Source organism: Mytilus californianus, unplaced genomic scaffold (genome assembly GCF_021869535.1).
Source record: "Mytilus californianus isolate M0D057914Y unplaced genomic scaffold, xbMytCali1.0.p SCAF_3, whole genome shotgun sequence".
NCBI classification, from domain to species: Eukaryota; Metazoa; Mollusca; class Bivalvia; order Mytilida; family Mytilidae; genus Mytilus; species Mytilus californianus.
In genome coordinates this window covers 85,510,743-85,528,347 of record NW_026262679.1, presented here as the reverse complement: position 1 = coordinate 85,528,347, position 17,605 = coordinate 85,510,743, and the positions used below count along the sequence as shown (strand labels likewise).

Below are 17,605 nucleotides of genomic sequence, written 5' to 3'. Positions count from 1 at the left end.
TGGTGGTAAGGTAGCTGCGGAACTGTAGCTCTTAGGTCTTGATGATATTTTTTGACTATTTGAGGACCATCTATGTTCAATAAATATCATAAGGACCTAAGAGCTATGGTTCCGCAGCTATAAATAGTAAGGTTGGTTGATCTATTTCATTTTATATATTTTCATGTGTATGGTTGTATATATATTTATTTTTTATATATGTTACTTCAAAGAATTGATGGTAAGGTAGCTGCAGAACCGTAGCTCTTAGGTCTTTTGATATTTTTTGACTATTTGAGGACCATGTATGTTCAATAAATATCATAAGGACCTAAGAGCTACAGTTTGCAGCTTAAATAGTAAGGTTGATTGATATATTTCATTTTATATATTTTCATGTGTATGGTTGTATATATATTTATTTTTTATATAGGTTACTTCAAAGAATTGATGGTAAGGTAGCTGCAGAACCGTAGCTCTTAGGTCTTTATGATATTTTTTGACTATTTGAGGACCATGTATGTTCAATAAATATTATAAGGACCTAAGAGCTACAGTTTTCAGCTTAAATAGTAAGGTTGATTGATCTATTTCATTTTATATATTTTCATGTGTATGGTTGTATATATATTTATTTTTTATATAGGTTACTTCAAAGAATTGATGGTAAGGTAGATGCAGAACCGTAGCTCTTAGGTCTTTATGATATTTTTTGACTATTTGAGGACCATCCATGTTTAATAAATATCATAAGGACCTAAGAGCTACAGTTTGCAGCTTAAATAGTAAGGTTGGTTGATCTATTTCATTTTATATATTTTCATGTGTATGTTTGTTTATTTTTATTTATTTTTTTAAATAGGTTACTTCAAAAGAATTGATGGTAAGGTAGCTGCCGAACCGTAGCTCTTAGGTCTTTATGATATTTTTTGACTATTTGAGGACCATCTGTGTTCAATAAATATCATAAGGACCTAAGAGCTATGGTTCCACAGCTTAAATAGTAAGGTTGGTTGATCTATTTCATTTTATATATTTTCATGTGTATGGTTGTATATATATTTATATTTTATATAGGTTACTTCAAAGAATTGATGGTAAGTTAGCTGAGGAACCATAGCTCTTAGGTCTTGATGATATTTTTTGACTATTTCAGGACCATCTATGTTCAATAAATATCATAAGGACCTGAGAGCAATGGTTCCACAGCTATAAATAGTAAGGTTGGTTGATCCATTTCATTTTATATATTTTCATGTGTATGGTTGTATATATATTTATTTTTTATATAGGTTACTTCAAAGAATTGATGGTAAGGTAGCTGCAGAACCGTAGCTCTTAGGTCTTTTGATATTTTTTGACTATTTGAGGACCATCTATGTTCAATAAATATCATAAGGACCTAAGAGCTACAGTTTGCAGCTTAAATAGTAAGGTTGGTTGATATATTTCATTTTATATATTTTCATGTGTATGGTTGTATAAATATTTATTTTTTATATAGGTTACTTCAAAGAATTGATGGTAAGGTAGCTGCGGAACCGTAGCTCTTAGGTCTTTATGATATTTTTTGACTATTTGAGGACCATGTATGTTCAATAAATATCATAAGGACCTAAGAGCTACAGTTTTCAGCTTAAATAGTAAGGTTGGTTGATCTATTTCATTTTATATATTTTCATGTGTATGGTTGTATATTTATTTATTTTTTTATATAGGTTACTTCAAAGAATTGATGGTAAGGTAGCTGCGGAACCGTAGCTCTTAGGTCTTCTTGATATTTTTTGACTATTTGAGGATCATCTGTGTTCAATAAATATCATAAGGACCTAAGAGCTATGGTTCCGCAGCTATAAATAGTAAGGTTGGTTCATCTATTTCATTTTATATATTTTCATGTGTATGGTTGTATATTTATTTATTTTTTTATATAGGTTACTTCAAAGAATTGATGGTAAGGTAGCTGCGGAACCGTAGCTCTTAGGTCTTCTTGATATTTTTTGACTATTTGAGGATCATCTGTGTTCAATAAATATCATAAGGACCTAAGAGCTATGGTTCTGCAGCTATAAATAGTAAGGTTGGTTCATCTATTTCATTTTATATATTTTCATGTGTATGGTTGTATATTTATTTATTTTTTTATATAGATTACTTCAAAGAATTGATGGTAAGGTAGCTGTGAAACCGTAGCTCTTAGGTCTTTATGATATTTTTTGACTATTTGAGGATCATCTGTGTTCAATAAATATCATAAGGACCTAAGAGCTATGGTTCCGCAGCTATAAATAGTAAGGTTGGTTGATCCATTTCATTTTATATATTTTCATGTGTATGGTTGTATATATATTTATTTTTTATATAGGTTACTTCAAAGATTTGATGGTAAGGTAGCTGCAGAACCGTAGCTCTTAGGTCTTTTGATATTTTTTTGACTATTTGAGGACCATCTATGTTCAATAAATATCATAAGGACCTAAGAGCTACAGTTTGCAGTTTAAATAGTAAGGTTGGTTGATATATTTCATTTTATATATTTTCATGTGTATGGTTGTATATATATTTATTTTTTATATAGGTTACTTCAAAGAATTGATGGTAAGGTAGCTGCGGAACCGTAGCTCTTAGGTCTTTATGATATTTTTTGACTATTTGAGGACCATGTATGTTCAATAAATATCATAAGGACCTAAGAGCTACAGTTTTCAGCTTAAACAGTAAGGTTGGTTGATCTTTTTCATTTTATATATTTTCATGTGTATGGTTGTATATTTATTTATTTTTTTATATAGGTTACTTCAAAGAATTGATGGTAAGGTAGCTGCGGAACCGTAGCTCTTAGGTCTTCTTGATATTTTTTGACTATTTGAGGATCATCTGTGTTCAATAAATATCATAAGGACCTAAGAGCTATGGTTCCGCAGCTATAAATAGTTAGGTTGGTTCATCTATTTCGTTTTATATATTTTCATGTGTATGGTTGTATATTTATTTATTTTTTTATATAGGTTACTTCAAAGAATTGATGGTAAGGTAGCTGCGGAACCATAGCTCTTAGGTCTTCTTGATATTTTTTGACTATTTGAGGATCATCTGTGTTCAATAAATATCATAAGGACCTAAGAGCTATGGTTCTGCAGCTATAAATAGTAAGGTTGGTTCATCTATTTCATTTTATATATTTTCATGTGTATGGTTGTATATTTATTTATTTTTTTATATAGGTTACTTCAAAGAATTGATGGTAAGGTAGCTGCGAAACCGTAGCTCTTAGGTCTTCTTGATATTTTTTGACTATTTGAGGATCATCTGTGTTCAATAAATATCATAAGGACCTAAGAGCTATGGTTCTGCAGCTATAAATAGTAAGGTTGGTTCATCTATTTCATTTTATATATTTTCATGTGTATGGTTGTATATTTATTTATTTTTTTATATAGGTTTCTTCAAAGAATTGATGGTAAGGTAGCTGCGGAACCGTAGCTCTTAGGTCTTCTTGATATTTTTTGACTATTTGAGGATCATCTGTGTTCAATAAATATCATAAGGACCTAAGAGCTATGGTTCCGCAGCTATAAATAGTAAGGTTGATTGATCTATTTCATTTTATATATTTTCATGTGTATGGTTGTATATATATTTATATTTTATATAGATTACTTCAAAGAATTGATGGTAAGGTAGCTGCGGAACTGTAGCTCCTAGGTCTTTATGATATTTTTTGACTATTTGAGGAACATCTATGTTCAATAAATATCATAAGGACAGAAGAGCTATGGTTCCGCAGCTATAAATAGTAAGGTTGGTTGATCTATTTCATTTTATATATTTTCATGTGTATGGTTATATATGTATTTATTTTTTATATAGGTTACTTCAAAGAATTGATGGTAAGGTAGCTGCGAAACCGTAGCTCTTAGGTCTTTATGATATTTTTTGACTATTTGAGGACCATCTATGTTCAATAAATATAAGGACCTAAGAGCTATGGTTCCGCAGCTAATAGTAAGGTTGGTTGATCTATTTCATTTTATATATTTTCATGTATATGGATGTATATATATTTATTTTTTATATAGGTTACTTCAAAGAATTGATGGTAAGGTAGCTGCGGAACCGTAGCTCTTAGGTCTTGATATTTTTTGACTATTTGAGGACCATGTAGTATATATATTTATATTTCATTTCATAGATCACTCACATGTTTAATTTGTAATTTTGGATTTTTGCTGATTCAGCTTAGAGAGGATGTTTCAGTCGTCGACCCTGAATATGGCTAACAGACCAGGGAGAGTGGCATATAGATTTCCGTAACTCTATACTCTATATTTTATTTTTATTACAGATGAAGCTAAATCTAAGGTAAGGTTTTAAGAGAGCCTGCTTTGATAGAAGTGAAAACAATTTTTCAAACATCACTTATCTTTATTATTTGTTTCCATTACAGAGTTCTTACGGAGATATATAGGTTACAACACTGTATTTATTATTTCTGATGGTCTTTATATGTCCTATATGTGTAATTGTTTGTCTTAAAGAAATAAAATATGGTATTGACTATTGATTTCAATGGGAAAAAACACACAGAAGAAATCAACTTAAATACCTGCAAAGACTAATGGTATGATATTATACACCATTACATGTACATTGGCCAGTTGAATTCTTATCAGGATATTTACAGAAAAAACAATTAAAAAATAACTGTATTAGACATTATTAATGTTTTTCTAACAGTAGCCATGTGAAGGGTGAGAATATATTTTCCAAGTCAGAAAACTGAAAACTAAAAGTTGCAAAAACATCAAGCACCCTACGGAGAATTATTTTACCAGTTTAATATTTAAAGATACGTGTACCCAGTATATTAACATGATTTTCTATTAAAATAGAAATACTAAATCCTGAGATTGGAATAGAACTTCCAAGGGGAGACAAATTCAATAAACACCAAGATTTGTTAATTCAGTGGGAGATAACTCTGTAAAATATGCAGATTTTAATGCAGTTGAAATTCAAATCATTATTCTTTGACCTCCTTTTTTTTCCATTTTTATATTAATTTTACAAACTTAGGTGTTGATGTTATACTATTGTGAACATGTAGTAAGAAATCAAAACAATATTTAGTAAATGTTTATGTTGACAAATGGATATATAAAAATATATATAATAATGTATCCATTTTAATTACTTTTTAGGTTCTTTCTGTGACACGTTTTTCATGGTGTTGGGAATAAGACTTTGGGGTCTAATACATCTAAAAGGAAGGTAAGTACCAGAATGTTATTCCAGTTTTGAAGAGAAAAAAAAAAACCCAAATGTATTATAAAATTTCTTTGGAAAGTTCTCTCTAGGCTTTTAGGAGTTGGTCAGGTCTACTCTCTCATTTATCAGTACCAGTCTATAAGTTAATTTTAGGATCTGATGTAATTACATAAAAGTTTGCTGTGTTGCTGGATAGCTGTCTAATCCACATGTTCCCAACATCTATTACACATTTATAGACTACCAGTATTTATATTAAATATATATAAGTATACCAACAATGATCAGTTTAAACAATTTTTGATGAGGCATTTTATATTTCTTGTTAACATCACAGCTTGTCCGTAAGGATTGAGGTTGGGAATGGCCATTGGAGCGGACTTTTATGGTAAGAATCAGTACATAGATTTATGAACTATTCAACTTAGAGCATGTCACTAGAATTTTTCATGTTATAAGTGTATGTATAATTTGGAAGGGGGTATCAAGATACAAATAAGGGAAGTCAAAGATTTGAATTTTGGATAACTTCTCTCTGTTTTTTTTTTTATCTAAATTAATGCCACTATATAGAAATTAAGAAATGTAGTATGATTGCCAATGAGACATTAATCAACCAGAAACCACATGACAATGATGTTAGCAACTATAGAATGCCATTTTATTGTCGAGCCTGCGACTTTTGTCGCAGAAAGCTCGATATAGGGATAGTGATCCGGCTGCGCGTTAGCTAACTTCTTAAAAGCTTTATATTTTAGAAGCTAGAAGACCTGGATGCTTCATACTTTGTATATAGATACCTTATGTTATGAAGTTTCCGTCTGTCATATGTCCATTGTCCTTGACCTCATTTTCATGGTTCAGTGACTACTTGAAAAAAAAGTCATTTTTTGTAATGTTACTTTCTTATTATGAGTAATAGGATAACTATATTTAGTATATGCGTACCTTGCAAGGTCCTCATGCCCATCAGACAATTTTCATTTGACCTCAACCTCATTTCATGGATCAGTGAACAAGGTTAAGTTTTCGTGGTCAAGTCCATATATCAGATACTATAAGCAGTAGGTCTACTATATTTGGTATATGGAATGATTGTAAGGTGTACATGTCCAACTGGTAGGTGTCATCTGACCTTGACCTCATTTTCATGGTTCAGTGGTCAAAGTTAAGTTTTTGAGTTTTGGTCTTTTTTTCTAATACTATATGCAATGGGTCAACTATATTGATTGATTGTTGGTTGCTTAACGTCCAGTGGCAAATATTTCATTCATATCGGGTCAACTATAAATGGCGTATGGAAATATTTTATGATGTACATGCCAGTCTCACAGGTTTTATTTGACCTTGACCTCATTTTCACGGTTCATTTCTCAGTGTTAAGTTTTTGTGTTTTGGTCTGTTTTTCTTCAACTATAAGCAATAGATCAACTATATTTGATGTATGGAAGGATTGTAAGGTGTATATGTCTGTCTGGCAGGTATCATCTGACCTTGACCTCATTTTCATGGTTCATTGGTCAATGTTAAGTTTTCATGGTTAAGATTGTTTCTTAGATACTATAAGCAATAGGTCAACTATATTTAATGCCTAAATTGATTGTAAGGTGTACATGTCTGTCTGGCATGGTTCATCTGACCTTGACCTCAATTTCATGGTTCATTGGTCAATGTTAAGTTTTCTTGTTTAAGACTGTTTCTTAGAAACAATAAGCAATAGGTCAACTATGTTTGGTTTATTGAATGATTGTAAGGTGTACATTTATTTCTTGTTTGGTTTATCTGACCTTGACCTCATTTTCTTGGATCATGTTAAGTTTGTGTGTTACTTGTAGTAAAGCTTTGTATTTAGGACTGAAAATAAAATCAATGGTTAGTAAAGAAGGCGATACATTTCAGCGTGTGCACTCTTGTGGTCTTCAACATTGAGCAAAACCTATTATGTATTGTAAGCTATATAAGGCCCCAACATGGCAAAATGTGAAATAATTCATATGAAAAACCAATGACTTGATATAGGATAAAGCAATAAACAAACAAAAAATATGATAGACAACAAACAACGACTTGTTTTTCATCTTTTTTGCCAACAAAGACTGGTAGTCTAAAAGTTATGTCCACGAGTCACTTTAAAGCTAGGTAAGAAATGTTATATGCATCATAATTGTAATGTCCAGTTAATTATTCTTTTGCATTAAATATTGTTTCAATTATTTTCACATAGTTTTGACAGATATGTTTAAGAATGAATATTTCTTTTTCAGGTAACTTTAACTGTGGCTGCATGAAAATGATTCGGTGACTGTACCAGTAAAGAATGTGATTCAGACAATTTTTGTGTATGTTTGAGAAAATGTTTATAATTTTTTACAAAAAAAAAAAAATAGTATAAAGATTCTCCATTTTCAACAAGATTGTAAGTTATAGATAACTTATTTTGAATTTTAAAATATCTCTTTTTACCATTAAAACCAAAGGATATATTCAGGTAGCTCTACTCATGTCCATTCTTGACAATTTTTTTGTCATGCATATTGATACTGAACTGGTTTTTGTCTCATCTTGAAGGAGTCAAAAAGCGAGACATAGGTATGCTGTTTCCGGCGGCAGCGGCATCAACTATGTATTAGTTTGTGATTAGGTCCAGTTTATGGTGAACCACTAGTGGTAGGTCAATAATATTTGGTATGCAGTTGAATTAGCATTGGCACATCTCATTACCATGGAGATTATTTGGCCCTGCCCCCTCAGTCATGGTTTATTGACTTTGAAACTTTGCTTAGTTTTCATGTATTAGTTTGTGATTAGGTCAGTTTATGGGGAACCACTAGTGGTAGGTCAACGATATTTGGTATGCAGTTGTATATATAAGCATTGGCATATCTCATTTCCATGAAGATTTTTTGGCCCGCCCCTTCAGTCATGGTCTATTGACTTTGAAACTTTTGCTTAGTTTACAAGTTAATGTTTGTGTTTAGGTTTCTTTAAAGGGAATGACTTATGAAAAGTCAATGGTATTTGGTTAGCAGTTGTATTAGCATTGGCACATCTCATTTCCATGGAGATTGTTTAGCCCTGTACCTTTAGTCATGGTTCATTGACTTTGAATATTTGCATAACTAACATGTAAAAGTATTGTCATTTTAATTTCAACATTTGCATTATCAAAATAACAAATAGGTGAGACATATCGCTGTGTAAACAGTTTATTGGTATGTATAGTTTTGTTTTGAGTGCATAGTTCAGATGGTATTTATTATTTTTTTCCCCTGTGGCTAGATTTAATTGGTACTTTGAAAATTAATTGAAATGGACCACTTTTATTTGAAGACCTTACTCTTTTAGATATATTAATAATGGTCAATGTCTAGTCAAAACTCTTCCAGAAGTTAAGAATGGAGAATCTTAAAATAAAAGAAAAAATGAAATGTATATTTTGGCTTTCACTGTTGTTAAATATATATCTTTTCCGAATTTTTTCGTTTTTTATGCCCCTGTCATAGGGAAAGGAGGCATTAAGTGTTACCCTTGACGTCCTTATGTCCTTTTGTTGTTCCTTTTGTCCCATTTTTGTTTCCGCACTAACTTTTAGAAGTAATGCCCCTTAATCAGTTGGAAAGTTGCAAATTTGGGCAGTGAGTCACTTACTTTTCTAGAGTTATGCTCCTTTTTACAATTTTTAAAATTGCCAATCTTGAGCAAGGGCATTGTGTCCTCAGACACATTCTTCTTTTATTTTTTAGCTGAGTTTGATATAATTGATATTTTTATCAATTGTTTTGTTCTGAACAATTATACATTTTTTTATACTTTCTAAAGTACACTTCCTGAGATGGTCTTCAGAGCATTAGGTTTTGGACTCAGGTTTCCAACATTTTCCCACTACAAATTCAGTTATTAAAGAAGTTTGACCAAGTTCACTCGTTTTAGTCGGTTGTCATGGTTGTTCCTGGCAGGGAGATTGTTGATGATAGAGATTCTGTCATTGTTTGGTATTTAACTTAAAATACAGCATAGAAGCATTTCATTAATTATGATTTTTATGATTATCTTTTATGTATATATGCTTACAATTTGTTTACATGGATATTGTTTTAAAAATCATTAAAATCTGGTGTCCAGACGAGCTGTCTGGGTTATCAGCTACATGAATATATTGTTAGTTTTGTTTAAGCCTAAATATTTAAGGGATAGAAGTTATAGTAATATTATATGAATAGACTCGTTAATGAAATTTATTTGAGAATGTCATGGACCATAAAAGTACAGGTCAAGTTAGATTTTGATTTTTTTCACAATTACTGTTCAAGATTTGCGGCTTGCCTTTTGCAAATGTTATTTCTTTGATTTCTGGATGATAATTATAGTACCACTTGACCCAATCCTTTGAAATTGTACATAATATCATGGATCATCAAAAACTGTTCCAAGGTCCATTTTGATGGTTTTGAGAATATCCGTTCAAGAGTTATGCCCCTTAGTTACCTTAAACATTTAACTTTCTTATTTCCAGATGATAATGAAGTAATGTTTGACAAAAGCTTTTTTGATTTTAACACTTAATTTATGAAACAAAAAATACTTCTCACGTTCATTTTTAAAATAATTTTGGTATTTCATTTACTGTTTTTTTTTTCTGCAAGCAGGTGTATCTGCTCAATTATTAGATCTTATCGCTTAAATCTAGTTTGAATCTGGACGGCAAATGCCAGTAACAGGAAAGAGGTTTCTGAAATTAGGGGTATTTCACATGATTTTATTTTTTCAGTCACTCGGTTAAGTTAAGTTTATGACTAATTTATTTCTGATCAACGAGACAAAAGGGATAGCCACAACTTATGAACTTGTAGAAATTGTTTAAATGGATTCAAGTTAATATTTCGAAAGATGCACACTGCATACATATGGGATAAAAACATGTTTAGGTCCTTTGTGGTTTTTTTATTGTCAAGCCTTCGACTTTTGTCGAAAAAGCGAGACATAGCAATCCTACATTCCGTCGGCGGCGTCCACAAATATTCACTCTGTGGTTAAAGTTTTTGAAATTTTAATAACTTTCTTAAACTATCCTGGATTTCTACCAAACTTGGACAGAAGCTTGTTTATGATCATAAGATAATATTCAAAAGTAAATTTTGTAAAAAAAAAATTCCATTTTTTCCGGATTTTACTTATAAATGGACTTAGTTTTTCTGCCAGGAAACATTACATTCACTCTGTGGTTTAAGTTTTTGAAATTTTAATAACTTTCTTAAACTATCCTGGATTTCTACCAAACTTGGAAAGAAGCTTGTTTATGATCATTAGATAGTATCCAGAAGTAAATTTTGTAAAAAAAAAAATCCCATTTTTTCCATATTTTACTTATAAATGGACTTAGTTTTTCTGCCAGTTAACATTACATTCACTCTGTGGTTAAAGTTTTTAAAATTTTAAAAACTTTCTTAAACTATCCTGGATTTGTACCACACTTGGACAGAAGCTTGTTTATGATCAAAAGCTAGTATCTGGAAGGAAATTTTGATAAAATTTTGTTCCATTTTTTCCGTATTTTACTTATAAATGGACTTAGTTTTTTTTCCAGTCAACATTGCATACAGTCTGCAGTTTAAGTTTTTAAAACATACATTAGATTCATAAATTATCCTGGATTTTTACCAAACTTGGACAGAAGCTACTTACAATCAAAAGATAGTATAGAGAGGAATATTTTTATTAATTTTTTTCCTCATTTTTGTTTAGCCTGCGATTAACAGCAAAAGTATAGGCGAGACACTGGGTTCCGTGGAACCCTTACGAATTTTTCACTTTTGTGCTAGATTGTGCTCTCTTCACAAATGAGATCCTTTGCAGTGTTTTTAGAGGCCATTGTGTGTACATGTATGTTGTGTGACTTGTGTCACATGTTAATTTGAAAAAGCAGTTCAAGGAACAGATTGTGTATTGTGTATCAGTTGAACGAAAAAAACAACATTCATTTTCATACAAAATACACAATTTCTGCTGAAAAGTAGCTTAATACACAACACTAAGCATCCTTCACCCTAACCTTAAAAAAATCTCCTGTGAAACTACAAGGCCAAATTTACCAGACTTTATCTGAATGCTTCTTAGAGTATCTAGTTTAGAAAGACTTGGCCACTGATGCTTAAAAAAGAACATAGCCCTAGGGTAAAATGCACTTTTTGGCTTGACTTTCAATAATTAAAGCAGTTAGCAAGAGTAAAATGATCAACAGTTCAGATTTATCTCTATGTAATTTTCAGAAAAATAGGACAATCCAGTTTGAAATTTTTTCTTTATTATTTTGGGTTGATACCACTGCATATGGACTACCAGCCCCCAAAGGTATCAGTAATCAATACTTGGGTATTGACATGATTTATAACAAACCTTTCTTAAATTGTCTGTTTATAAATTATAGAATTATTAAGAAACTATTAGGTTTCAACTCCCTGAGACAAAGAAGGGGGGTGTTGATTCTAAAAGTGGAAAGCAAAAAAAAAAACTTTTCTATAGTCAAATAGTTTAGAAGTAATTCAATTTTGTCCCTTTCTTCAACGCCCTTGAAGTTAAGCAGGCACTTAATGCCATTTTTGAATTCTAGCAAATCAAACGATATTTCCAATAGACTTTAAATTTTCAATATCGCAAGTAGTCAATATAGATGTCTATGCATGTCAACCTTTTATGTTAGGTTGCTGACCCGCTGACTTTTAACTAATTATCTCCTTGTTCATATCATAAATATTAGTATTTAGTATACTAGAATGTTTGGCTCCTTCCTCCCTCCTCCCCTAACTGACATGTAACCGCACCATTTTTTAACAGTTCCTTCATTCACTATAGCTACTGATTACACTAAGCGAATCGAAATATGCTTCTGTGAAGTTTACCTCTTCCGTTTGAACAATTAATATAGACAAATAAAACAATTGCTACTGTATACATGGTAGAAATTACATGAATTTAATATGTTATGCATTGGTGGGGTCATGGCATAATTAAGAAACAGTGAGTAAATTAGAAATATTAAAAAAAAACTAATCGAAGAACAAAAAAGGTCTACGGTGTGAAGTTTTAAGGAAAAGCTATTGCAACCTGCGCATACTGTTTACACAAGCAAGAGTCACATGAGTATAGCATTATAGTCCCATAAACTTCTCCAATCTTGTATTGGGAAGGGTGTATGTTTTCATCACAACCACGTCTGACAAAAATATGGCAAACGAAATATATAAAATAAAGCATTATAAAGATCATTTCTTAGATATATCTCATTGACTTAATTTAATAAATGGTAATCAGCTTAAGCCTATGCAAGAACTATAAACAGATCAAACATCATTCAATATTAGAAAATGAACTAAATTTTGTTTCTGTGGGCGATTTAAGGCCTGAAATATCGTTAAGATAGTCCTGTATAATAAAAAATTATGTCTTTTGGTTTTTTGAGTCGTTTGGGTTGCTGTCTCATTGACACTCGATACCTCACATTTCCCTTTATTCATAAATATACTCTGTTATAGAATTTTCAGAGAGTTCTTGAAAAAGTTAAAGACGCCGTTCCCTGCTTCCTGGATGCCTATCTGTATTCAACTCATTCAAACTATTGAAAAATCTCCCCACTCTAAAAAAAAAAAAAAAAAAAAAAGAATAGAAGGTGTCGTATGATTGCCAATGAGAAAACTATCCACAAGAGGTGGATAACAATGGTGTGGATGTAAACAACTATATTTTTTATGTCATATATTAATTAAGCTATAAAAAGTCCAGACATTTCAAAATATAAACATTTCAAATGAGTAACCCAATGGCCTGATTTATGTTAAAACAATAAACGAAAAAACAAATATGGAAGACAGCAGCCAATGACCACCAAATAATTACAGGCCACTGACTTGTGACAGGGTTAAAAACATGTTTGCGAGCACTCAACCGTCCCATAATCAGAGACAGTGTTGAAAAACCACAACATTAGAACAAATTGTGAAAATCATTTGGAATGGGCTCGACGAAGGAAAGAAAAAAAAACATGTCCCCCCTTTCAACAAGATCGGCACGGACTGAGACTACTATAACACAAACATGTGTTATAGTAGTCTCAGGCACGGAGCATGACAACAACTTACAAAAAGACATAGAGTACTCATAGCTAGTTCAAATCTAATTACAGCTAATGAATAAATAATGTTTACTAAGACTAAAATATAAATCAGTACACAGCCTATTAGCACCCAAAGTGAAAAGTGAGATTCAGTGTTACGTCTATAAAAGCTTGCAAAGTTAAAGGTTTATTTGGATGATCTTTCAGTACTAAGACTGTTGATAATAACATGAGTAGCTATTGGCTTCCAGGAGCCTAAAATTTACACCTTTAAAAAAATGAAAAATATTCAACATTAAAATTATTAAACACTCCCCTTTCATTTTTTATGAAATAAATTGTTGGATTCTAAATCTCTTGAAAAACGCTTGTTTCAGAAGTGAAATGCATGAAAAAGCATGCTTGTTTTCTTTACAAGGTTGGGAAAAATAAATACATTAAAGAATTATAAAAAAATTAAGCCTGGCAAAAATAGTAATAAAGGAAAGAAAAAAAAACATGCCTCACCCTTTTCAACAAAAAGATGAACGGTTGGTGCTTTAGACACAGTGGCAGAAATCCTTCAAAAACATGTACAAGGACATCGTTAATCAAAACCAAAATTTCTTTGAAAGTAAAGATATAAATAGTTTTGCGGATACAAATTAATTCATTTGGTTATCGACCTACATCGATGCAAAATTTGACAAAAACATGTAAAATTTGCAATTTTGTATCAAAATGACTTCAACGGCAAAAAGCCGTAACAACAAGTATCATTTTGAGTATATGTAAAATTGTTAACAAAAAAATTTTAGTATATGATTTAGTCTCTTAAATATTCAATTCCCAATAGTATTTGACAAGAACTTTAAGATTTTGACCATGTGAGTGAAATAAATACAATGTCATGGCAAAAAAAAATGAAAATGGCAAAACGACAAACAATAGTACACAAAACACAAAACGACATAGAAAATTTAAGACTGAGCAACACGAACCTCACCAAAAACCTCGGTTGATCTCAGGTGCTCCGGAAGGGTAAGCAGATCCTGCTCCAAAATGTGGCACCCGTCGTGTAATTGAGAGAACATAATCATTGTGACGGACAACAGGAGGAAAAAAAGTTCAGTTACGTGATCCCTCCAAATTCGGATAATATTGCATTAAAATGGAGTTTTGAGGTGGGTTTTGTTTTATTTTCTATTCTATTGCATTATTCGCACATTTACTGATTTCAGCAAGTCAACATGGCTGCTCCTTATAGTTACGAAATGTCAACTGTAGCTGACGAGAAAAAAAATGTAAATTAAACATGGCAAATGTTGGGATGACAATTAAAAGAATTAAACACACTTTTCTTTAGCGGTTATTGAAGAAATAATTCATGCAAGCTATAGGTATATCGGAAATTTTTAGAATTATCCAACAGGGGGTAAAATAGAACAGCCACACACACGGCATACCCACCCTCGCTTCGGTTTTTTAAATTACCGTATTTGTCCTATTAGAATCGAAATAATTCATGGAAGCCATAGATTTGTTGGAAATGTACACATGGCCTGGGCCGTATGTGAATTTTCAACAAATCTATAGCTTCCATTAATTATTTCTTAAATTGTAAATACCATGATACAGGTTTATTGAAGATGTTCTTTCCATTAACAATACGAACTTTTCTGATTGGGTCCCATTAATTGTTCTAAACTAGAGATTACAAACACCACATAAAGAGATTCCTCTGCATTATTTTTAGACATATTATCCATTTGGAAGTCATCCCCGTAAAAATGTTGTAATAGCATTCAATTCATCTTCAAATTCGTTCCCTCTTATACATTGTATCAAAGCCTGTTCTGCATTGACGTACATGTCGAAGTCGGGTGTGTCGAACCGATCTTTAATAACAAGTGATCTGGTTTCTAAATGAATCTGCTGGAAATACCCTTTCGGTGTTTCATGATAATGAGGTTCTGCATTCCCGGTCTCTAACCTAGTAGGCATCAATTTCTGTCTAGGTAGACATGACTCGTCTACATCTTTCAGGCAGCTCGGCAAAGTTGGTGACTTTGTGACAAAAAGTCCATATGCCTCGTCAGTTCTCATTAGGGAAATTGCCTTGACAGTTTCGCAGAAGACATTCCCACAGACTCAGACCAAAGACAAAGTCAAATCTTTGCATGTGTGCTTCTACGTCTCTTATTAATCTCGCCTTCATTTCAGTATCACGAAGTTTCTCTAATGACCATTCCCATAACTTTTTCAAAGATTCATAATTGTTTAGTATATCGTATATTGCATATGACGTATAAATGGAATTTTCTATCTTTGTTCTTTCCTGTAAAAACCTTGTTTTCTTTATTCCCGTGCAAAAACCTTGTTTTTTTTAAATATTTGTTTATTTAAATTTATATACGGCATGCCGTACCAACGAAAATTGTTGGTACGGCCACTGCCGTACCTGCCGTACCAACGAAAATTGTTGGTACGGCCACTGCCGTACCTGCCGTACCAACGAAAATTGTTGGTACGGCCACTGCCGTACCTGCTGTACCGGCCGCTACGCCCATGCTATTTTAATGTTCAGTATTAGGTAGATATATATATATAGAACACATATAAAAGTCTCATGACTCTGAAATGAGATTAATTAAGTGCGATTAATCATGGTAAAATTATGCATTCAGGATGCAGTAATATATAAAACTATGGAGATGTGGTATGAATGCCAATGCGACAACTATCCATCAAAGTTCAAATAAAGTGGATCGCAAGCAATTATAGGCAACTGTACGTATACGGCCTTCAACAATGAGAAAACACCATACCGTATGGTCGGCTATAAAAGGCTTCGATATGAATAATATGAAACAATTCAATTGAGAAAACTACTGGCCAAATTTATAACAAAACCATTTACGAAAAACAAATCATGTCAGACATGAACCAACGACAACCACTGAACTACAGGTTCCTGACTTTGAAAGGCACATATATAATATGGCTGGGTTGAACATGTTTGAATGCACCAACCCTCCCCTAACCTGGGACAGTGATGTAACAGTACGACATAAGAACACACTATAACAGCTATAAAAATCAGTTGAAATAGGGTTTAACTCATCACATATGCATGTTTGTCAAAAATGAAGTCTCATCTTTGAAGAAGTTATTAAAAGTCAATGTTCAGTCTATTACGTGGCCTGAAAGCATCCCAAAATCATTTGGTACCAAAGTTCAATTTTTAGTGGTGATTTGTTTTGTATTCGTCAGCATTGTTAAGTGTATAGTACATTGCATTTATATGTGAATTTTTAATTTACATTTAATTTAATAGAATATAATTGACACTGTAAATATCACAAAAGAATTTTATTCTGTTAAGAAACCGTTTATACAAAAATGTTGTGATATGTATGAATTACACAGTGTCTGAAATAAAGATTATCTAATCTTAAAACAGTCAGCAACGAAACGATTAAAACAGTCAGCAACGAAACGACTTCACTAGTGAATAAACAGATAGGGATATATGAGTAATATATAAATATCTGTGTCAATCATGCAATTTGATTGGTTGCATTGACAGGGCATATGAACCCATATACCCTGTGAACAAGAAGACCAGAATGGTATATATAATGTTAAAATCAGGACACTCCAGTATAATGTAATTGTTATTCGGGCTTCACAGGGATATGGGCTCATATTCCCTGTCCCAGGTTAGGGGGTTTTGTGCGGCCTTCAAACATGCTTAACTCCACCACATTCCTTATAAAAGTGACATTTACTGGCGAGGTTCAAGACATGGGACGGGAAGATGAACATACGTCGTCGGTGTTGATTTAACCTAATTTGAAATTCCAAACCCGTTTTTAAGTATACAAAACAACATCCAACAATTCTAATATTTCTATGAAAATCCTTAACAAAAGCTGGGACTATTACAGTGGTCCCAGACAAAAGGTACATTAAAGAAAGTATCATTATATTATTGTGTATTTGGTGTGCTATCAACATTGTCGTAATCTTATCACAACAAAATCCGAAACAAGAAAATAGCACTTTATTATCTGTAACGCGGAAGGACTTTTATGCTCCAAACAAAGGACACTGAATTTTGATACAGCTGTGCTTAAATTGACGGGACATTTTACCTAAGATCTGAATGAATTTATTGTAATCATTACTAATTGAAATCATGTTGCATCAGAAAAATCAACATAAACATCCACTTGATGACAGAAAAATTAAGCGCGATCATCTGTACAA

General features: G+C 32.0%; 1 long non-coding RNA gene across 1 annotated transcript; it reads left to right on the top strand.

Annotated features, from left to right (window-relative positions):
* The first annotated feature begins 4,082 nt into the window (after positions 1-4,082).
* LOC127735293 (uncharacterized) lies at positions 4,083-9,368 on the top strand. Its single transcript, XR_007998228.1, has 3 exons — positions 4,083-4,341; positions 5,181-5,250; positions 7,512-9,368. It is a non-coding gene; the product is annotated as an uncharacterized LOC127735293 (long non-coding RNA).
* The last annotated feature ends 8,237 nt before the right edge of the window (positions 9,369-17,605 follow it).